The 24,024-nt window shown below is 36.7% G+C and overlaps 1 protein-coding gene across 9 annotated transcripts in view; it reads right to left on the reverse strand.

The window, feature by feature from the left end:
• Positions 1-24,024, reverse strand: part of LMNTD1 (lamin tail domain containing 1) — a 472,319-nt gene that overhangs the window by 362,395 nt on the left and 85,900 nt on the right. For 7 of the 9 annotated variants that reach the window (XR_012518495.1, XR_012518496.1, XM_074402937.1 and 4 more), the window contains one exon: positions 13,652-13,773. The exons of 1 other annotated variant lie outside the window; for it this stretch is intronic. The gene's annotated coding sequence lies outside the window, so the exon portion shown is untranslated. Of the gene's footprint in view, positions 1-8,729; positions 12,895-13,651; positions 13,774-24,024 lie in introns of those variants that run through there. One more of the 9 variants, XR_012518497.1, reaches the window with a different exon arrangement.

Below are 24,024 nucleotides of genomic sequence, written 5' to 3' on the forward strand. Positions count from 1 at the left end.
TTTAAAACAATAATTACATTAATCTCTAAAAATTATCAAAGGTTTAGAGGTTCTATTATTATTTCTATTTTACAGACAAGAAATTGTAATAGAGATTTAAAAATTGACCAAGATCAATTAGCCAAAAATTGAAGAGCAAGACCCTAAGACAAAACTTAATTTCCAAAAAATAACTTAAGCCATATAACCTCTCCACTATGATAATTATCTTTTTCTTTGAGACTGAGAAAAAAACAGCCATCTTTCTTAAGTCTGAGGAATAGACCATTCTTTCTTTAGTAAACATTAGTGATGATTCAGCCTTGGAGGAGGGAAGAAGTTGAAGAAACTGTAGTAGCATTTAAAATTCTGCAAAGAAGACAGGCAAGACCACATGCTATAAGTGATAGACTTGCTTTTTGATTGAAGGCATCTTCCTTTCCTTCCTGCATTCAGATCGCCTCTGCAGCTCTGGCTTCTTTTCCATGCTGTTGCTTGTGTGTAATTGCTACAATCCTTAATTTGGGAACTCTGCCTGATGGGTGGAATGGTACTTGGGAGTGGGTAGCAGCCTGCCTCTTGTCTCTTGAAATGCCTGTCATTTTATCACAGGAGATGGATGAGAAAGTGAGATAATCCTTGAGTCCACTGAGAAGATATCAACCAAAAAACTCACAAAATCACATTTATTTAAATTGTTTAAGGTAAGAACATTTTCAGATTCTTGGATTATATGCTTAAAATAATCCAAGATTTTTACTTGGAGACATTTAGTCTGAAAAGCTGTATATACTACTAAAAGAATTTTGGATGGCATCTTTATGTTCTGACTCAGATTGTATTGTCAATATTTTGGTTAAAAATTTAAAAACAAGCAACAGGCTTAAAGGATTTGGTAATTAACTTTCTTTGGCTATGTTTTTAATTAACATAGCTAAGGCAAAGAGAATTTTAGGTAAACTTTAAACATAGTCGAAGTGAAGGAAATAATATATATGCTAATTTGATGTCTTTGTCATGTAATGCTCTAAATAGTACAATAGAATTGACATATTTGATTCTGACCTAGTAGAGACTACACATGAAGATAGATTCTGTAGACAAGGAAGATAAGAGAATTAAAGAATGATTTTGAAATTCTCTTATAATTAAATTTATGCATCACTTTGGCTTTGAAAGCAAATAGAAATCTAAGTATTTAAAAAATTATATCTTTAAAATAAGATTTCCATTTTTTCATTACTAAAAAAAGTATGCCAGTTGTGAAAGACAACATCAATCCATACAGGGGAGAAACACAGCCTTAACCTTTCAAAAATATCTCTCGGTCTTTCTATCCCAAGACAACTCCATTTAATGAATATTTTTCAAACCAAACAGTAGACGCACAGCAGCCATACCAATTTGAAATTGTTTTAATAATTTGATGATCTGAAGAACAATGAAAAGGTGATAACTCCACTAAGCTATCAGCCCAAACTGCCCTGCATATAGCCCTATAAATTATCAGGAAATTTATATTTTTTCCCGTAACATATTTTCTTAACAAATATTCTTGGCAGACTGGGTAGAGAAGAAGGCAGAATGAGTCTGCAATTCTATTTAAAACTTGCATGGTGATAAAATTTTGGAGCTTGAAGGGACTTTAGAAGTCATTTCATCTAACTTTCTCATTACTCCAACCCTCATCTATTGATTCTTAACAATATTAACTAACAGTTTCAAGCATAGACTACATACAAGCACTGTGCTTAAATGCTTTACATGAATGTGTATTGCTCTATGAAATTGGTGGTATCATTACCTCCATTTAACCCCAAGCCTTTAGCCAAAAGGAGTAAATGAAAAGACAATCATTCTTGGCAGAAACAAAAGCCTAACTTCAAATCATCTCTGAAGTGGAATTAATGTGATCCTTTACCTCTACTGCTTCTGGCCACCTGCCAGTAGCCAAAATTAATCCTCTCTGAGAGAAGATAGCATCTTAGACTTCAAATTGTTTTTACAGTTTTCAAATCAATGGCTAGCACGTCCTCATAAATAACCAGCTATATCAGGAGCCAAAGTGACATGACCACAAATCCAAAGAAACAGTAGATGATAAAAACAAAGTTCAGAAGAATCAGGCTAATGTTCAAGGAAATAAGATACAGAATTTGAGACTTTGGCAGAGAACTGGAAACTACAAACTAAATGGAAATTCTGGAACTGAAAAATATCACCTTAATGGAGATTATACAGCTGATAAGAAATTTAGAAAGCTAATTAGAACACAAGTCAAAAGAAAATATCCAGAAAAAGGACAGGCATATAAAAGGATGAAAATCGAGTAAATAAGAGACATAGATGATACCATGAGAAACTCTAATTCTTGTTATTAAAGTCCTAGAGAGAATAAAGAAAATAGAGTAGAAACAATATTTAAAGATAAAATGACAGAATTTCCAAACTGACCAGAGACATAAAGATTGAAGAAACTCTATAAAATTCCAAGAAAAAGGACAACCCTAAAGGTACACAATAATAAAACCACTGAAATTCAAAGACCAAGAGAAAATTTTAAAAGCAGCCAGAAAAATAAAGACAGATTGCCTTTGAGATAGCAACTGCAACAGTGGAATCTGCAAGGCCAGAATATCATTCAAAGACCGAAAGAGAATAACTGTCAACCTGTAACCACCAACATGTACTTTAAAAATGAAAAAAAAAAAAGACATTTTTGGACAAACCAAAACAGAAAAATCACAATAAGCAGATTGTATTAAATAATAAATATGTGTAAATGTTGTTTAAATAGAATCAGAATAAATAAATTAAGGCTACATGTTTTAACTTCTAGATTAGTCACAAAATGAAAGAATAGTAAAAGAATGTATAGCCAGCAAGCTAATGATGAAATAGATAATAAAGAGAAGAAAGAAGAGGTAAAAGAACATGAACAGGCTAGGCACAGTGGCTCCCATCTGTATTTAATTCCACCACTCTGGGAAGCTGAGGTAGGTGAATCACTTGTGCCCAAGAGTTCAAGATCAGCCTGGGCAACACAGTAAGACCTCGTTTCTGGAAAACAAACAAACAAACAAACAAACAAACAAAATATATATATATATACAAGGTGAGACAAGAAGAAACTAAATATCAAAATGGTGGATTTAAACCCAAAGATAGTGGCAATTAACGTTAAACATCAATTTATACAACCTTCAAATTAAAGTAGAAAAATTATTAAGAGAAATATTTTAAAATACTACTAAAAATAGCAATATTCTGTTTCTAGTATATATGAAATACAGAAAGTTTGAAAGTAAAGGGATTTAAAATAATACACTACGCAAAAATATTTATCAGAATGCCAACTACGGTATGCTACCTGGTTATTACTCAGAAACTACCTTTCAGTCATAAAATCAACTTTCCCCTCAATTGGGAGTAATAGAAGAGTGAGAGATCACAAATAACCTTAAATCATAGTTAACAAAACTAATATAAACAAATCTAGTCTCAGTATAGAACAAAATTCTATATTAAGTTAACATAGCATTAAGCAAAACCCAGGTAGGTAAAGACATCCAGTTACTAAAACTGACACCCACAATTTAGCACACTTCTGCTATTCTGCACAAATCAGAATTACACTATGTAATAATTTTTTGAAGTTTAGAAATAACAAATGTCACATAACTTTATTGAAAACTGTTAAAGAAGTGATTACTGTAGATGTCATGATAGTATTTAAGTTTAAGGCAGAAGAAGGAATTATTGTTGAGGAGGACACATGAACAATTTCTGGAGTACTGTTCTATTTCTTTGTCCAGATAGTGGTTTCATGAGTTTTTCTATTATAATAATTTATCAAGCTGTATATATATTTAATATTCTATAAATATTTAATACATATTTAATATTTATATAAATACATCCTCATTTTATATTAATATATAAATATTAAATGTAACTATTTTTTTAAAACCACAAGATCCATTTTCTAGATTATGCTCCTCTTTTCAATTAGAGCAGAATGAAGTTAGGCCAAGAAGAGTCCCAGAGGCACATTCAACCCCCCAGTGTGCCCTGCCTGCTGCATTCTCCATCCTCATGACCATGTGATATCTCAAACCTCATCTTGCTAAAGTCTCAAGGTCACATTGATTAGTTTCTATGCATTTCTAAAAACTAGGTTTCTTTTAATATGCCTTTTTCTCTGATTAGGCATATTATTAGTAATAATACGTAATTAGTAATAACATAATTAGTAATATACAAAATTACTATGTATCAATAGTAATTTTTACATTATCACAAATAGGCACTAAATTTCTTTATCTTTTCTAAACCAACAAAACCAGGTAAAAGTCCCTATCATGCCCCGAGTAAATTTAACATTTGCTTAGGCAGAGCAAGCTTTCCATCAAAACAATACTAAGCCATTAAGCAAAGTATTAATAACAGGTAGGTAAAGACTATATTGATGGTTATAAGATTGTTTATATTAAGGAAATAATATCGGCTGTTGAACATTCACTGTTCTATGCATTACGCTTACCTGATATCTCACAACAACCTATGCCTTAGGTACAGTTGTTTTCCCAATTTTACAGATGAGAAAACTGCATCCTATAGGACTTCTCAGTGACACTGCTAGTAGTTTGAAGAAGGAAGATTTGAGTCCAGGCCTTCTTGGGAGTTAAGACATCCTCACACAGAAGGCTGTGCATGACAGTAGTCCACCATGAAGCTATGATATAGAGAAGGGGAAATAGGGGGCTTTTCTAAAACTTGCGTCTATGAGGATGTTACACAGGGAACTTATCTAAATTCTGTTATGGAGTAAAGTAAAATAAACGCTAAAGATCATGGAAAACAGTCTTCTTTCAGTAACAATACGCATGAGGTAACACCCTGAGAAACCCCACTAAAGGTCTTGCCTTTCTTTTTCTTTTTAGTTTTCCCATCTGTGCTCCTGCAAGCATGAAATTGAACGGAGAGGAGATGCATGTATATTTCCAAACAATCCCATTCCCAACAGACTCAAATTCCTTATCTAAATTCCCTAGAATACCACCTTCTCCAAATTTTTAATTTATTCTTTATTTGGTTCCACTGCTTTCTATAGCAAAGCAATAAATACTTCCAACCCTGCCTTTCAAGTCTCTAAATCTTCTTGTTTTTATTGAATTTCTTCTCACTCTATTCTGATGTCTTCATTTTCATGGTCTATCTTACTTTCTATTTTTTTCTGTGGCTGTGACCATTATTAATACTCCTGCCTCTGTCCCTGTGAATGTTATCAATCCTTCTGCCTGCATCATTTTTATTTTTCTGCCCTTCTGACTGGCATTGCTAAATAAACTTTATATTTACATTATAGAAAACATTTATACACTCTTTCTCATATATATCTGCCAAAGATATAGTTCTTAATTCATGGATTTATGTGAAGTTGAGATTGTAGTGTTTATTACAGGATACAGATTAATTATATAGATTCACTGACATTTAATTATATACCTAGCAATGATTTTTTAATCACTAGAAAATGAATTATAACAAATGGCAAATATGCAATAACCTCACATAATCATGAAAATTACAAATATGATAATTTGTGATATCACCATTATCACTTTGATATTGATAAAGGTGGTGATGATGATGATTGTTATGATAAAGCCATGAATTAAATATCACTATAATTGTATATACACAGAAATTCCATGTCTTCTCAGGTGGTAGTAAACAAAACAAGCCTACACTGATAGTTAGACCATAATCAGGCCACTAACAATTATATTTTGCACAAACTCCTGTTTAGTTATTTTGAATTTATTGTATTTCCAAAGGCATTGCCAGATGCCAATCAATACCTAAAGAATAAGAAAGAAGAAAATTAGAACAAATGCCTTGAAAAATTATAAAGTATCAACATAATTTTCTATTGCCAGCTTCTAGAAAGCTGAAAAGTAATTCCCGTTATACCATGAATTGTACATAATCTTGGTTTACATTTTACTTATATAACTGCTTTTGCCAGGTTGTTCCATTATTATCATTTATTATTTATGAAGTGCCAACAGGATTTTAAGACTTTGTCCATATTTATTGAGTCATGCACTATCTGGATAGGATAAACAAGATGATGCATAAAAACCCAGGAGCGGGTGGGTGTAGTAAGTCCTCAATTTCTTTTTTGTTTCTATGCTACTTTCTTAGATGATAAAACAAAAGCATCACTGTCCTTCATCAAAGAAAGAAGGGAAGAAAAAGCAGAAAATGTGGCCAAAATCAAGACAAGTAAAAGAAATGAGAAAATTTCCCTTAATTCATCCATTATAATTCTAGCTTTAGTAGGAATAAAAAAGGGATATTGTTCTTTAGAGTCTCAGAAAGAAAAAAAAAGAAGGCTAAGAAATGAATTTGTGAAGCATATAATTTAAGAAAATTAATTGAGTAAGAATAGTCAAGGTTTGCTTTGAAGCTTGATCAAATGAATTTTATTAGTGCTCTCTTTTTACAGTAAAAAATACAATTCATATTCACTTGCCATTAATTTGACCAAACAATTCTGTTGGCCACCTTATGATAAAGACAACTAAAAACAAAATTATGAACTGTTTGGTTCAAATCCTGGCTTTGTCACTTACTAACTGTGTGACCTTGGGTGGTTGAACTGACCTCTCTATGTCTTAGTTTCCTCATCTGCAAAATATGGATAAGAATAATATCTACCCTGTAGAGTGGCTATAAAGATTACATTAGTTAATAAATGAGAAGTATTTAGAATAGTGCCTTCCATATATTAGGCACTATTTAAGTATTTGCTGTTATTTGAAAGTTATTTTCAGAATTGATTATAACACTCATTGCTGGTTTTAAAATACTCATAAAGCTAGGAATAGAAAAAAAGTGTTCTTAACTTGTACCAGTTAAGAAGGTTTCTGGTGGCTAGTGCCTGTAATACCAGCACTTTGGGAGGCCAAGGAGGAGGATTGCTTGATCTCAGGAGGTTGAGACCAGCATAGGCAACATGGTGAAACTCCATCTCTACTAAAAATAAAACAAGTAGCCAGCTGTGGTGGTGGTGCATGCCTGTAGTCCCAGCTACTCAGGAGGTTGACATGGGAGGATTGCTTAAGCCTGAGACATGGAGGCTACAGTGAGCCATGATCACTCCACTACACCACTGCATTCCAGCCTTGGCAATGGAGCAAGATCTTGCCTAAAAAAAAAAAAAAAAAAAAAAAAAAAAAATGCTGCTGGTGGAAAGAAACAGCAAACTATGAGTGGTAGTTTAAGCTATAAAAACATTTTGTGTTTATTTTACAAGAATTTCAGAAGCAGACAGTCTCAGAACTGGGTCAGTGAGCCAAAAATATAACCCAGGACTCAGGCTCATTCTAGCTTTGTGTTCTCGCTGTGCTTAGCTGTCTGCTCTTCATTCTCAAGCTTTGGTTGCTTACAATCAGAAGGGTTGCCATAGCTCTAGGCATCGAGACTGGAAGTTGGGAATGAAAAATGCCAACGAGGTCTCCACTCACACATGCTCTGATACCTATCCATTCAGAGGATTCACAATCTCTCCCCCGGTAAGACATGGGTGGACTGCCCTTTAATGGAGGAAGTAACTGGCTTTCCATCATCTTCAGTGGGAGGCCCCAGAATGGCTGTTGGGTTAGCCCACTAGCTGTGTCTGTTACTTTGACAAAGAGAATATATCAGTAACCAACAACAAATGTCACACATATGGTGAGACACTCAAAGTATTTTGATTAAAATTCAGAAAAAAATCTGCCTATTCATAACTGTTATTCAATATTTTTATGAAGGTCCTAACCACCGGTTATCAGCCAAAAAAAAAAAAAAAAAAAAAAAACTGACTGAAAATGCAGATTTGAAATTAAGTAAAATTAAAATTCGGTTCCTCAGTCTCACTACCAACATTTGAAATGCTCAACAGCTACATGTGGCTAGTGGCTACCATACTGAACAACACAGAGAGAAAACATTTTCATCGTCTCAGAAAGTTTGATTTGACAGTGCTGCAGTTGACGAGACAGTTGTCAGTATCTATTAACTTTTAAAATGTGAATGTTTGTTGAATGAACAACAATCGCTTCTGAAATACACAAGTACACATAAATATATGTACAAGATGGCAGCATTGTTAGCAGTACTCATAAAACTGGGAATAAGTGCCCATCAACTGAGGGATAATTTAATAAATGATAATACATTCATATTGCATCATATCATGCAACTATTTGAAAGAACAAGGAGCTTCTGGATAGCTAAATTTATAAAGGTGCCTGGAAGGTGGTGCACTTGGCAAGAGCATGGAAGCTCTGCATTTCTTCTGCCCTATACAACTCTTCCATCATGCTGTTCACTGAGGATAGAATTTTAAAGTATGTGCAAAGCTGTAGTTTCATATAAGCGAAAATTAAATAGCAAGACTGAGTGGGGAGGCTGGGCATGGCGACTCATGCTTGTAATCCCAGCACTTTGGGAGGCTAGGAAGGGTGGATCACCTGAGGTCAGGAGTTCGAGACCAGCCTGGCCAACATAGTGAAACTCCGTCTCTACTAATAATACAAAAACTAGCCGGGTGTGGTGGCAGGTGTCTATAATCCCAGCTACTTGGGAGGCTGAGATAGGAAGAATTGCTAGAACCCTCAAAGCACAGGTTTCAGTGAGCTGAGATCAGGCCACTGCACTCCAGCCTGGGCAACAGACCAAGGCTTTGTTTCAAAAAAAAAAAAAAAAAAAAAAAAAGATTGAGTGGGGAAAAAAGAGTGACATTGATGTATATATTCTCTAAGGTGGGTTGCTTGCCATGGATTGTGGAGCGACTCAGGCAAGTTATGGATCACACGCATAGTATAATCTCATTTTGATTTTAAATATAGTCTATATAATTTATATAAATATGTGTATATAGATTTGCATATGTTTAGGACCGGGACTAGAGGTTCCTGGGGCACAAAGAGTAAAGCACTCCCTCTCAGTGCCTCCTTAAATTTTACACCCTGGTGTCCTCATTCACGATACCCTAGTCCTGGCTCTGATACGTTTGCTTGCACGTATAAAAATGTTTGAAAAGAATTCCATCACACAAAAGCAAAGGAGTATTTGCATTTTGGCCCTATTCGTCTCTAGGTTTTTTTATTTATTTTTTTTATTTTTGAGATGGAGTCTAGCTCTGTAACCCAGGCTAGAGTGCAGTAGCCCGATCTCAGCTCACTGCAACTTCCACCTCCCGGGTTCAAGTGATTCTCCTGCCTCAGCCTCCCAATTAGCTGAAATTACAGTTGTGTGTGACCATGCCTGGCTAACTTTTGTATTTTTAATAGATACGGAGTTTCACCATGTTGGCTAGGCTGGTCTTGAACTCCTGACCTCAGGTGATTCACCGTCTTCAGTTTTCCAAAGTGCTGACATTACTAGTGTGAGCCACTGTGTCCAGCCTTAAGTATTTTTTAAGAAGGGATGTAACCTGAAGCAAATCATTTAATGAGGGCTGTATGGAAAGGACCAATGGAGACTGGGATCCCTTCTAGTAAGCAAAATGTTAATATATGAACTCCCTTCAATATGTTCACTTCCACATCATTTCTAAGGATCTTCATTTATCTTACTCTTCTCTAACTCTTTGAAAGAGGAAATACTGTCAGCACTCTTATCATATAAATAGTTGTACTTGTTCCTATTTGTATTTTTTTCATGTTATAGTCTCAGACTATTAGTAATAGCTCTTTCGGATCACAGTTTCTGTGTAATTAAATGCAGTAAACTGAGCAAATGTTAATGAGTCTTCAAAAACACAGAAAGTGCTCATTTGTTTGGCAAATATTTATAGTAGCTCAAGTCATGGGTCTATGTACCAACACAGCTGCTAATTCTGAAATTTTCAACATGAATATGAGTGACTTCAATCTTTTTCATTCAAACTCTCTTTGTATTTCCTTCTAAGAATGTTCATACCCTTTGCTATGTTTTCTTTTTTCGTTGTTTTTAAGCTTCACATGGTTATTTCAAAGAGACTTAATACCTTATTTTTTCAGGAGACCTTGTTTGCTGTATCCTGTTACCATTAGTAATTAAAGCCAACAATTAGCTCAGCTTTATTTTCATTATGTATCCTCTCTATCAAAGGAGTCTGTATCTTAAGATAAAGAGTAGGAAGTGTGCCCAGTGTTTCAGTTCTTTTACTATTTATGTATTATCTCCATATGATGTAAAATATTTCCATTGTGTTTTCTTGCTTTTCAGAGATAGGGCTGATCATTTCCTTTTCTCTTAAAAGCTTTCAAAGCTGCCCATAAAAACCCAACCCATAATTCCACTATTCAGATTCATGATTATAAATTAATGAAAGACTGAAATAAATAAAAAAACATATTTCAAAATGTAGATGATCTAGTTTTTATTTTTCCCAAGGGTAATGTTTAAAGGCAAATGTAATATCTCCAAAAATCCTCTGTTGTGACTCCGGCGTGTCACATGGTCAGTTTACAGAAGAGTGAAATCTTTATCTAAGTCAGCCAGCTGTTTGGTCTCCATGATGCTAAACAATGGGTTTGGTCATTTTTCCTAATGACTTGATAGACTTTAGTAACATGAAAATACTGATAGTTGCTTAGAAATTAAAGGTAAGATGATGCCAATCCATAATTTTAACCAAATGTTCATTTCAGTCAGGTGTTTGTTATTCCTTTGAAGAATAAACAAGCTAAATTAATATTTTTAAAATCAAAACCAATTTTTATTACAACTATCAAAGAAAATAAAAATTAAGCTGTATTACATAATGTTGGCTTAGAGATTAGCTATACTCCATAGATGATATATTTAATTCATGACAGCTTTGGCAATCCCTGCACTAAGGAAAGAGTTTGCAAAACATAGCCTACTGAATAAAGACAAGCAGGGAAATACAAAGACAGAGTGGAAAATGCATGTTAAAAATTAAATAAATATCTGTCCCTTGAAAACAGTTGTTTAGAATTTCATGCAATTAAAACCACCTAAATAATATAATTTCTAGTGCCCACAGTTTATAAATCAACTTTTTTTTAAAGCAAATTATCTTACCCATCCAGTAACACTTCTTTACTCTTGTTTGTCCCACATGACTTTCAGTCACATAAATTCAACTCTAAAACAATTAGAAGTAATTTAGGTATAGACTACTGTGAAGTCAAGATGGACTGGCGTGTAACCGGCGGTGTTCCCAAAATAGATCAATCTTCCCAAGTTTACCGAAAAACATATACAAGTAAATCTCAACTGAAGAAAATCAAAAACATAAACGTTCAATTCACAAAACAGGCAACTCCTGCTTTATTTTCTTTGTAGAAGGATCTATGGCCACTCCTTCTAACACAGCTAAAACAGATAATCAGGTATTAAATTCACAATCAAATTTCCCAAGTTCTAGTGAATATTTTACCTGAAGAACATCTATTATTGATGGTTGACTGCATCTTCTGTTTTAAAAAGGATCTTCTTTTATCTTACTCTTCCAAAAAAGTCACACTCCTGTTTAAATTTCTAAGTAAATGTGAAAAGTATCTTTACATATGTGGCATTAAAATATGCACTAATTCTTCAAACTTAAGGTATCAAAGAAAATGTTCTTTCCACCGAACAGCAAGCCCAAAGAACACTGGTTGTCAATCTTCAGAATGCGTGGAACTTTTATAGGACCCCAGAGGGATTTTCCTGAAGAGGCTGCTCCTCTTTTACAATTTAAAGAAATATTTTAATATTAAATAAACTGGCTCATGTTTTAGGTGCATATCTGTTCATAGGTTTGTCTATATTTTTTGGTTGAAGGAAGAGTGAAGTCACTTTTAAGGAAAAGGAATAAGTTATCTCTAAATTAGATTCATTCTATTTCATTCCTGTGGTTCTTTTGATTGGATTAAATTGCATGAAAAATGGCATTGATTTGGTTGCTTGGTTGCTTTCTTTTTTTTTTTTTTTTTTTTTAACTTTTCACTGACTTGAAGCTCATGGTTTCACTATGGGCCTTAAGAAATTTAAACCTTTTAAGATCCTTAAGCACATTACTGCTCATTTCCATTATTATAATCCCGTGGAAGCATTTATCAATAATCTTTATTAAATATTTTAGATGCTTCCTTCTGGACCTCAGTTCTCTTATCTATAAATTTAAAATTAGAAGGTTGAAAGAAATAATCTCTACAGGACTAAATTCTATAATCCTACATAAATTTTGAAATGATCTAATAAAAATATATTCTGCTTCTCGTGCTTTTTAATGTGCATAGTTTTTTGTTTTGTTTTGTTTTGTTTTGTTTTGTTTTGTTTTGTTTTGAGGTGAGATCTTACTCTGTTGCCCAGGCTGAAATGCAATGGCACGATTGTATCTTGTATCTCATTGCATCCTCAACTTCCTGGGCTCAGGTGATCCTCCCACCACAGCCTCTAGAGCAGTTGGGACTACAAGTGCATTCCACTATACCCAGCTAAGTTTTGAATTCTTTTGTAGACATGGGGTCCAGACTAGTCTTGAATTCTGGGCTCAAGAGATCCTCCTGCCTCAGGCTTCCAAAGTGCTAGGATTATCATGCCCAGCCCTGATAAGCATACATTTCTTTGTTTTACAATTTCTACCTAATTACCACATCTTTCTGCTACTATTATAAGTTAGTTGCTTATTGTTACCACAATTTGAGTTAGGTGTATTAATGAGGTAATCTTATTTGGGAGGGACAGTAACAATTTCATGTTAGTTTAAGCAAAAACAAAAATTAAGGCCCACATATCTGGACATTCAAGGCATTACTAACTCTGGCAAAGCAGGATCCAAGCATTCAGGCATGTCAAGTGTTTGGCTCTTTTGACCTTTAATCTATTCTTCCTTTATGTTGGATTCATTTCGTGGTGTATTTCCTATGAGTCACAGTTAACACGGCTACCGTCAGTTTCATTCATCTTTAGATCCTATGAATTCAGCAATCTGATTGTTGAAAAAGTGCATGTCTTTCCTGACAGCTCCAGAAAGTCTGGGATGGATTCTAACTGGCCTGACTCAGGTCATGTAGCCAAATCTGAATCAGTCCCAGGGGCCAAGAAATATTGTGTTCTTATTGGCCAGGCCTGGGTCTTGTACCCTGACTGGAACCACATGCACTCAGAGTGGAGGGGTGTTCTCCAAAGGAGTAAGTGTGTTGTGGTTAAAGAGAAGGGATTCCAAGCAGACAAAATGCCCGCTGGCCACTCTGCTAGCTCCTGAGAGCATCCTATCAATATGAGTTCCTCAACAACATATTTTAGTATTCAGTCTATTCATGCAGCTATTGTTCATGCAGTGGAGTCCAACATGTTTATTTTATGGCATTGACTTGATATTTTCCATAGTATAGCAGTGAAGAAACAAAAACAAGTATAAAATACATTCTGTGACACAAACTCCTTTTATTAAAATTTCACACATTGCTTTCAACTGTTCTACTTCTATATTATATACTTTATACTTTAACATGACAATAAATCAGCCTGGGCACAGTGGCTCATGCCTGTAATCTGAGCACTTTGGGAGGCCAAGGCCAGAGGATGGCTTTAGCTCAGGCATTCAAGACCAGCCTGGCAACATGGGAAGACCCCATCTCTATAGTATGAAAAATCAGCTGGGTTTGGTGGCACATACCTGTAGTCTCAGCTACTTGAGAGGCTGAAATGGGAGGATCACTTGAGGCTGGGAGGTTAAGACTGCAGTGAGCTGTGATCACAACATTGCACTCCAGCCTGGGCAACACAGCAAGACTCTGTCTAAAACAAACAAACAAAAATCAGATCAGTAAACATTATTCATTTCTCCATTTTCAAAAGTTCTAACATTTGAGGCCCAGGAAATTTTCTACTTATCCTAAAATTATTTTATTACTAATCCTTCATAGGTTAAATAAAACGGTGTTCATTATATTTGCTATTATATTCTCTTCAAGGATCTTCTTTATGGAATTCACTTACAGTATCTCCCTACTTCTAACAAAATCTTCATATTATCATCAACTGAAGAGCCTTGTATAAGGTCCAAGATAGAAATACATTAGCAGCACCTAGATTCTAAGATGTTTACAATGTTTTAAAAAATTAATTTTGGTCTACTAGACCTTTTAAATAAGTTTCTTAAATACTCAAAATTGTCAATAACAAAACAAATTTAGTATGCTGGTTCAGAGCCATAATTACACTTTCCTCAGCATTTTAATTGTATATAATTGAGCAACTTCATAGCTTATGAAAAATATTTTTACCAGTAAGTTAACAAGTTCTTTAAAGAACTCTTCATACATGAGCCTCTTCAGACAAGATCTACTGCATTTGAGGTAAACAGTGTTATTTCAGATGCAAATGAGAACAGATTGGATTCTAATGTGACTCACAGAGCCAGATATTCTAAGACTTCAAATATTTATTTGTTGCAATTAAGCATCTTTTGACAGCTTTAGGCCATTAGGGGACCAACTTACCAGGTTAGTCATCATAAATAACAAGTCGCATAATCTTTTTCCTTTCTCTCTCTCTTTTTTTTTTTTTTTTTAAGGAACATATCACTTATTTCTCTTCATAGTTAATCAGTTCTGAGTAGGTGACTTTTTGCTTTTTAGGGTAAATAATGTAAATGCATGCAATAAATCAATGACTTAATTTGAAAAAGTTGTAGTGCTGGATAAATGCTAGCCACCTTCTATTCACATGATTATAACACTTCTAAGGAAGCAAAGGTAACATACATCACTTGACTTTAAATACTTTTATATATGGCCCGGCACAGTGGTCATGCCTATAATCCCAGCACTTTGGGAGGTGGAGACAAGTGGATTACTTGAGGAGTTCAAGAACAGCCTGAGCAACATGGTACAACCCTATCTCTACTAAATACATAAAAATTACCCAGGTGTGGTGGCGCATGCCTATAATCCCAGCCACTGGGGAGGTTGAGGCATTAGAATTCCTTGAACCTAGGAGGCGGAGGTTGGAGTGAGCTGAGATATGCCACTGCATTCCAGCCTGAGTAACAGAGCAAGACTCTCTCAGAAAAATAATAAAATAAATAAATAATTGAATACTGTATGTATGCATGTATACATATCAAATATATATGCATGTGTACATACAAGCAAATATATATGCATGTATACACATCTATATACACATGCATATATATTTAATTATAAAAATGTGGGATGATCTGAAGTAATGAATATCGAGAAGGCTCTTGCGCCCTTCTAATGGGAGAAATTTGGGTAGAAGAGTTCAGCCCTATTGCATGAAGAAAATTCTAATTGGAATAACCACAAGCTCTCTCTAACTCTGACCCCTTATGCTAAGAGAGAGATGAATCATTGGAATGGTCCTTGAGGAGTTCAAGAACAGCCTGGGCAACATGGTGAAACCCAATCTCTACTAAATGCATAAAAATTATCCAGGTGTGGTGGTGCACGACTGTAATCCCAGCCACTGGGGATGTTGAGACAGTAGAATCCCTTGAACCCAAGAGGCAGAGCCCAGCAAAACCAAAGGCTGTGGGCAGCCAGGTATGTTTTAATTTTCCAGTTTCTCCTGGGTTCTCCTCTTAAGGGGGATTTCCCTAGAAGCTGCATATCCTTTGTGTGTAGCCATGGTCAAGGGGACTGCTCCCTATATCAGGGAGTAACAAAGGGCGGATATCCTCCATTTTACAGACTGGGTAGGCAAGATCTGACTGTAGTCTGACTACCCAGAGTGTGGCCTGGGACTCCATCCACGATGGAAGCATGAAACAGCAAATATAGTGCTTAAGAGCCCAGACTCTGGGTTAGACAAACCTATGATCCCAGTGTGGCTTTACCACTCACCAGCTGAGTGACTAGGGAAAGTTGTCTCATATTTCCACATCCCACTTTCTCATCTATAAATTGAAGATTGTAAAATATATGGTATCAACATTGCAGGAATGTTGTGAGTTCCTAGCACATAATTAAGTATCCAATACAGAGTAAGGAGAAAACAGTAGCCCAGAGGACTGACCAGCCCAGTGGTGTTAGAAAAGCTGATACAGCGAAGGAAGAAGCAGAATAAAGAAATCACTTGATTTCTTTAGAGAGTCCCTTTACCGAAACGGCCACATTGTCACTGCAGTGGGGAGATGGGCATCTGTCCGTGTCCGCCCTGGATGGCCCCGTTACTCATGCTCCATTTTGAGAAAGTTAGCCATCTTTCTCAAAATGGAGCATGGAGCTGCAGTGCAAGACACCACCAAACAGACATCAAGATTCCTCCAGCACACATTAAAAAAAAAAAAGTAAACCCTCTGGTTTGAAAATAATTTCCCAAAATTGTCTGGTCTTTCTTTCACTAGGCAGACTTCAATTTAAACATCTCAAAGGACCTAACAAGACCTTAATTTCAAGTATCTATAGAGAAATAGTTTTCACAACCTCCCTTGACAAACTATTTCAACAGGTCACCTTCAGAAATATATATTTTTTTAAATCTGAGTGGTCTGGCCAGGTGTGGTGGCTCATGCCTGTAATCCCAGCACTTGGAGGGGCCCAGGTGGAAAGACTGCTTGAGCCCAGGAGTTCAAGAGCATCTTGGGCAACACAGCAAGATCTCTCTATCAACACAAAACAGTTAGGCAGGTGTAGGGGCTCGCTCCTATGGTGCCAGCTACTCAGGAGACTGAGGTGGGAAGATTGCTTGAACCCAGGAGTTTGAAGTGGCAGGGAGCTGAGACTGAATCACTGCATTCCAGCCTGGGCAACAAAATGAGACCTTATTTAAAATAAAATTAAAATTTTTTAAAAAAAGGTGAGTGGTCATTACTAATGTGTAATAACATTGTGTCTCTAATGGTCAGTCATTATGCTTTCTGAAGGGATTATTTCCTTGACCAACTTTTGGGTTAGTACATTGATTTTTTGATGAAGGAAATGTATGATATTATGAGAAGTTAGAGTTCCATATAAAACATCATATTTAGAATATTCAGATTTGAGCCCTCAGAAACAATTTAAGTTCCAAGCTTATCACTGCAGTTCAGATGGACTCTCATAAAGGGTACTAATGAAGGTGGTTTTCTATTGTTCCCTCCATAGCATTTCTTGGATTAATTGTCCTTGATCCAGCTGCCCATTAGAATCACCCAGGAAACACTAAAAAAATGCTGATGCTAGGGCCCCACCCCCAGAGATTCCGAGTTAATTGGCCTGGGACGAGGCTTATCATTGGTTTATTATTTAAAGTTCCCAGGTGACTGTAGCAGATTTGAGAGCCGGTGCTCTCTGTGGAATTATAAATGCAAAGACGTGAAATTATTTTCTCTTTCCTTTGTCCTTTAGTTTCACAATGTAGTCATTTAAGACAGATTATGATATGAACATAATCTCTTTAGTTAAAAATACTTAAATGATTGCATAATGATTCTGTCTTTTCATTTGAGTGATTTGGAGAGGAATGATATAGTAACTCCTACATCTACTATGAAATGGTCTCATAAATTGCACTTGAAAATTATTGAAACTATGTTCACCAGCTAATGAATCTTTTTTTTCTGCTATAAACCAAGAAGACAAGAATTTCTGTTAAAATAATTAATGAGCATTTTTCACCTTTTCTTGAGAGATGTCGTTTCTGTTTCTAATAAAGCCACCAGTTTCTCAAGAATTCATACCTTAATCTTGCACCACAGTGCCTTATAATGGGCAAAAAGTGAGCTGCTTTTTAATTGTTTTTAGCTTTTTAATTTTTATTGATTTTTTTTTTTTTTTTTTTTTTTTTTTAGACGGGGTCTGTTTCTGTCACCCAGGCTGGAGTACAGTGATGTGATCACTGCTCACTGCAACTTCCTCTTCCTGGGCTCAAGGGATCCTCCCACCTCAGCCTCCCAAGTAGCTGTGACTGCAGGCACAGGCTACCATGCCTGGCTAATTTTTGTATTTTTTGTAAAGACAGGGTTTTGCCACAGTACCCAGGCTGGTTTCAAACTCCTGAGGTCAACTGATCCTCATGCCTCAGCCTCCCAAAGTGCTGGGATTACAGGCATATTTTATTTTCAATGTATGAATGAAACTACCCCATTGGTGGTGGTGAGGGTGGAAGAAGGGGTTATTGATATTGCCTCTCTGCTTCAGAGTGGCTTTCATCTGCTTCTGGAGGCTGCCCAATTCACAAATTACTCTTTCCTCAATTAAACCGTGTTCAATTTACTTTGCCTAAGGTTTTTATTGTAACAAAATGAATGGTTTAATAAAGGCTTGTGCAAAGGCTTAACAATATAAATGGTTTGAAAGCCTTGTGCAAAGTTTTTTGGTTTTTTTTTTTTTTTTGAGACAAAGTTTCACTCTGCTGCCCAGGCTGAGTGCAGTGGTACAATCATAGCTCACTGCAGCCTCAAACTGGGTTCAAGCAGTCCTCCCACCTTTGCCTCCCAAATAGCTGGGACTACAGGTTCATGCCACCACACCCTGCTAATTTTTAAATTTTTTTTTGTAGAGACGAGGTCTTACGTTCCCTAGACTGTGTGTAAAGTGCTACAGTCCATCCTAAAAGGATCCTCCCCTGCTACCAGCATAAATATTGTTTTGGAATTTTCTCTTACTTTTTTTTTTGTCTTTGATTGTTTTAAAATTTGGGGGGATGTGCAATGCAATTCCATAGTTCAACTTTCTAAAGATAAACAAATAATGAGAAGCATCTCTGACACCCCTGGCCCCAGCCATCCAGCTTCCTGTCCCAGAGGCAACCAGTGTCACCAGCTCCTCCATGCTGAGGTTCCTTATGGAGATTTTTTAAATGACAAAAAAAAAATATGAGGTGCATAATCAAATTCATTATCTTTTATTTTCCTTTTCATAAACACAGAATGTAAGCATACTAGTTTCTGCCATTTCTAGGATGAGTTTGAACTTCACTCTCAGAGGCATAATTGTCATCAAGCAGGTCAAAACTTGTCAGATACTCTGCATTTTCCTGACTAAGGCTCCAGTAGGTGGCCAGGTTATGTCCCAATTACTACGATATCTTGAATATGTGCCCATTTTGCAACATATATCAAGAATACATTGTGTGTTTCCCCTCTTAGGTCAACTAAACATCATTTCTCTCTCTTATTTATTTGTAAGCAGGTTAGTATATATTTTGTGGATTTTCTTAAAAGTATATTTTCTTGACATATAGCATTGTTTTATCTTTCTAACTATCAAATGTTTAATCATTTTTTATTTATTTGTTATGTAAGGCAAACTATTTCATGATAGCATGTTCACTAAATCTTGGTATTTACCCTTAGATTATTCGTATATATTCATGTTGCAATGTGTATTCATTTTATTTACAACTCACATGCTTTGTGTTTGCATTGATATTTGAATTTCTAAGTAGTATTTTCAGTGTCTTCTGGTTATTCTCTCATGTGAATCCCTGACAAGTTCCTTCAGTCTTATTTTTCATTCTGTGCCCTATCTGTTCTGTCCCAAAGAAATCATCCTCATGGCTTAATCGAGGAGCTTCTTTTGCTTTACCTACATATTTAGTGGTGAGCCCCCTCAAACAGCCCAACTAACATCTGGGAAAACACATTTCTCCTTCCTCATTTTTGCAATATACATGTGACCCTAGCCAAGAGCCAGGATATTAAGTCATGGTTCAGGTATCTAAGGCCATTTCATCAACACTAACTGCATTGTTCATAGTTCTCTTCCCAGAAGTTTCTCTATCTTTCAAATATCCTACTCCAGTGAAAAAGAAACAATGGAAACACAGCCTATATGCCACTAGTTTCCTGCCTAGAAATGCACAGTCCCTAACGATGTTTCCCCAATCTTTTGTGTGCCTTATTTCTGTTCGAGAATGCTCAGTTTGCTAATTTTCCAGCTTTGTTAATCAGTTCATTAATTTATCCAGCAAACATTTATTTAGTACCCAGGACCAGGTTGGTTAAAAATTAATTTATTAAAATTTACACTAATTTGTTACTGTATGGCTATCCTGGCTATAATCTACATTGATAAGCACCACATAAAAGTATGTTACAAAAGATATTGAAGCAGTGAGGAAAAAGCACATAACTCTTCTGGGTAGCACATCAGTGGAAGCAAATAAGAAGGCTTACAGAAGAGAAAATGTGGGGCTGGGCACTGTGGTTCGTGCCTATAATCTCAACTCTTTGGGAGGCTGAGGCAGGCAGATCACTTGAGGCCAGGAGTTCCAGACCAGCTGGCCAACATGGTGAAACCCCGTCTCTAGTAAAAATACAAAAATTAGTCAGGCATGGTGACACATGCTTGTAATTCCAGCTACTCGGGAGTCTGAGACAGGAGAATCACTTGAACCCGGTGGGTGGAGGTTGCAGTGAGCTGCAATCATACCACTGTACTCTAGCCTAGAGACAGAGTGAGATCCTGTCTCAAAAAAAAAAAAAAAAAAAAAAAAAAAAAAAGAAAGAAAAGAAAAAGAAAAAGAAAGAAGAGAAAACGTAGGGCAGGGGCGGTTTAGAAATAAGCAAAAGCCTACCAGGCATAGAAAGTGCATGCAGACAAATAGGATTTTGTGCAAAAGCATGGAAGTGTGAACACATATGTAAAGTCTGGACTAAGCCAGGCATGGTGGCTTATGTCTGTAATCCCTGTGCTTTGGAGGCCAAGGTGGGAGAATCACTTGAGCCCAGGAGTTCAAGGCTGTAGTGAGCTAGGATTGCACTACAGTGCTCCAGCTTGGGTGACAGAACAAGACCCTGCCTGTAAAAAGTAAAAGAAAATAAAGTCTACTAAGGCATCTTTAGTACCAATCAAGAGGTGAAAAAGAGTTGCAAGAGAGTTTAGAGTTAGAATTTTAGGATTGGTTAGGCATGCTGGCTCACACCTGTAATACTAACACTTTGAGAGGCCAAGGCAGGTGGATCACTTGAGGTTGGGAGTTTGAGAACAGACTGGCCAACATGGTGAATCCCTGTCTCTACCAAAAATATAAAAATTAGCCAGGCATGGGTACATGTGCCTGTAAACCCAGCTACTCAGAAGGCTGAGGCAGGAGAATTGCTTGAACCCAGGAGGCAGAGGTAGCAGTGAGCTGAGATTGCACCACTGCACTCTAGCCTCGGGGACAGAGCGAGACCCTGTCTTAAGTATATATATATATATATTTATTTACACACACATATATATTTGATTTGTTGACCATTAGGATATAGAAATGAGAGAATGGTAAGATTTAGGCATAACTCTGAATTTGGGGTTATGAGTAGAATGATGGATGGTAAAGCTTGAGATAAAGAATTCAGGAGCTGCAACAGGCTTGGGTGTTGAATTGATGATAATGAAATCAATTTTGCATATATAAATGTTGAAGTAGCTGTAGGCTATTTGAGCAGAGGTGCCCTCTTAGAAGTATCGGCCTGAGCCCAAGGGAGAGGACCAAATAAAACATAAGTTTGGACAGTTGTTAAGGTCATGGGAGTGAAATTTTCTGTGGATTAAGAGATTCTTGAGTGGTAAGTAAGTGAAACATCTTAAACATTCTTCCAAATAAGAGGTAGAACAGCAAACAATTTTTTTTAATCCATTGATCTGTCTTAATGGGCTAGTAATGGGAAAATATCTGGTAATAGAAATAGAAAACATTAGGCCGGGCGCGGTGGCTCAAGCCTGTAATCCCAGCACTTTGGGAGGCCGAGGCGGGTGAATCACGAGGTCGAGAGATCAAGACCATCCTGGTCAACATGGTGAAACCCCGTCTCTACTAAAAATACAAAAAATTAGCTGGGCATGGTGGCGTGTGCCTGTAATCCCAGCTACTCAGGAGGCTGAGGCAGGAGAATTGCCTGAACCCAGGAGGTGGAGGTTGCGGTGAGCCGAGATCGCGCCATTGCACTCCAGCCTGGGTAACAAGAGCGAAACTCTGTCTCAAAAAAAAAAAAAAAAAAAAAAAAAGAAATAGAAAACATTAGTAATAGACATGGAATAACTTAAAAACCTAACAGAAAATAGTAATACAAAAAAATATATATTACAATACGATCTAAGGCTGTCCCTTGGGTCAGGAACACCAGTTCCAGCACTCTTGATGCTCATGACCCCAGTTCTGAATCTTTCTTTTCAACCTTTATTGGCAATATCCCACCAACCAAATCCTCCCTGGAAATTAGAAGAAGGCTAAAATCAATGTGACACTTCAGACACCTCCATTTGAATTGTCCAAATCATTGGACCCATTCACTAATTTAACACATAGTCTGCAAATTTCAGGTACTGCCATGGTGATGAACTAGCAACTGGCTACTGTGGATGGATATTTACATTAAAGATTTATAAATGCCGAAGGAATAATGGCCACAGTGAGACATATGATTCCTTATTACTACTAAGAAACTATTCAGGCCAGGCGCGGTGGCTCAAGCCTGTAATCCCAGCACTTTGGGAGGCCGAGGCGGGTGGATCACGAGGTCGAGAGATCGAGACCATCCTGGTCAACAAGGTGAAACCCCGTCTCTACTAAAAATACAAAAAGTTAGCTGGGCATGGTGGTGCGTGCCTGTAATCCCAGCTACTTAGGAGGCTGAGGCAGGAGAATTGCCTGAGCCCAGGAGGCGGAGGTTGCGGTGAGCCGAGATCGCGCCATTGCACTCCAGCCTGGGTAACAAGAGCGAAACTCCGTCTCAAAAAAAAAAAAAAAAAAAAAATTAGCTAGGTGTCGTGGAATCCTAGGTACTTGGGAGGCTGAGGCAGGAGAATCACTTGAACTTAGGAGGCAGTGGTTGCTATGAGCCGAAATTGCAACGCTGTACTCCAGCCTGGGCAACAAGAGTGAAACTTCATCTCAAAAAAAAAAAAAAAAAAAAAAAAAAAATCACCAGGACCTAGGTCAGCACCTGACCATTATAGCTGGTCAATATTTGCTAAGTAAAATGAATACATTTTGTTACCTCTATGCCCAAGTCCACTTAACTGTCAGACTTTAACTGTCACAAGAAGAAGCACTTTCGTTACTCCCTTGCAAGACGGCACTGGAATCCCAAGGCAACTGACTGGAAGACTTTAAATCAATGCAACAGTTATTTTTAGATAAGCAATTATTATTCTAGTCTAACTGTCAAGAGGCTACTGTGATACCTTTAAACACTTTGGAATTTTGAGGGAAAAAGCCCATAAATATGCAGATCTAACAAATGCATATGTTGTAAAAAATCTTTGTTTGAAATACCAGTGGCAATTAGTAAAAGAGCCATAACTAGCAAGTTCTGCTTAATATACTTGCAAGATATATATATATTTTTAAAGCAGCTGATCAATTTCTGGCAAGAGAGAGAGCTGACCTAGCTTCTCTTGCCTCATAAGACTTCAGTCCATTGTTAGCATCTTTATTCCACTTTGGTTTACAATCCAAGACAGCGTTGATGCTTACATTACAAACCAAACTCCCCTCCTTACTTTCTTTATGTCACTCTATTTATCTCCTCTAGAGATCATTTATTTATCACTTAACATATGTTAGGTCTTGGAAATACAAAGGTGGGGTCCGTTGGGGGGAAATGGGTGAGGGATGGGGGGGTGGGGAGGTGGGGAGAGATAGCATGGGGAGAAATGACAGATATAGGTGAGGGGGAGGAAGGCAGCAAATCACACTGCCATGTGTGTACCTATGCAACAATCTAGCATGTTCTTCACATGTACCCCAAAACCTAAAATGCAATAAAAAAAGAAAAGAAAAAAGATTCTCTCTTCAAATAACTTACAAACCAATGGAGAAAACCAGCAGTTACAATAATTGCAAACTGCACTGTTGTTATATTTAGGAAAGGCAGGTAACCCTGACTTCTCAAAAGAGGTCATACCTGGACTGAGTTTCAGCTGACAGGTAGAAGCAAATCAAGAAAGTAGCATGTGCAAAAGCCTGAGATCAAGGGAAATCACAGCACCTTCAGGAAACTGTATGTGGTTCTTCACAGACAGAAGTAGACACTGCAAAATGAGATGATCAGACTAGACAAGGTGGGCAGGACTAGGTGAGAGAGTGACAGCTCTGTGCCATCATTAGGAG

Source organism: Saimiri boliviensis, chromosome 7 (assembly GCF_048565385.1).
Source record: "Saimiri boliviensis isolate mSaiBol1 chromosome 7, mSaiBol1.pri, whole genome shotgun sequence".
Lineage (NCBI taxonomy): Eukaryota > Metazoa > Chordata > Mammalia > Primates > Cebidae > Saimiri > Saimiri boliviensis.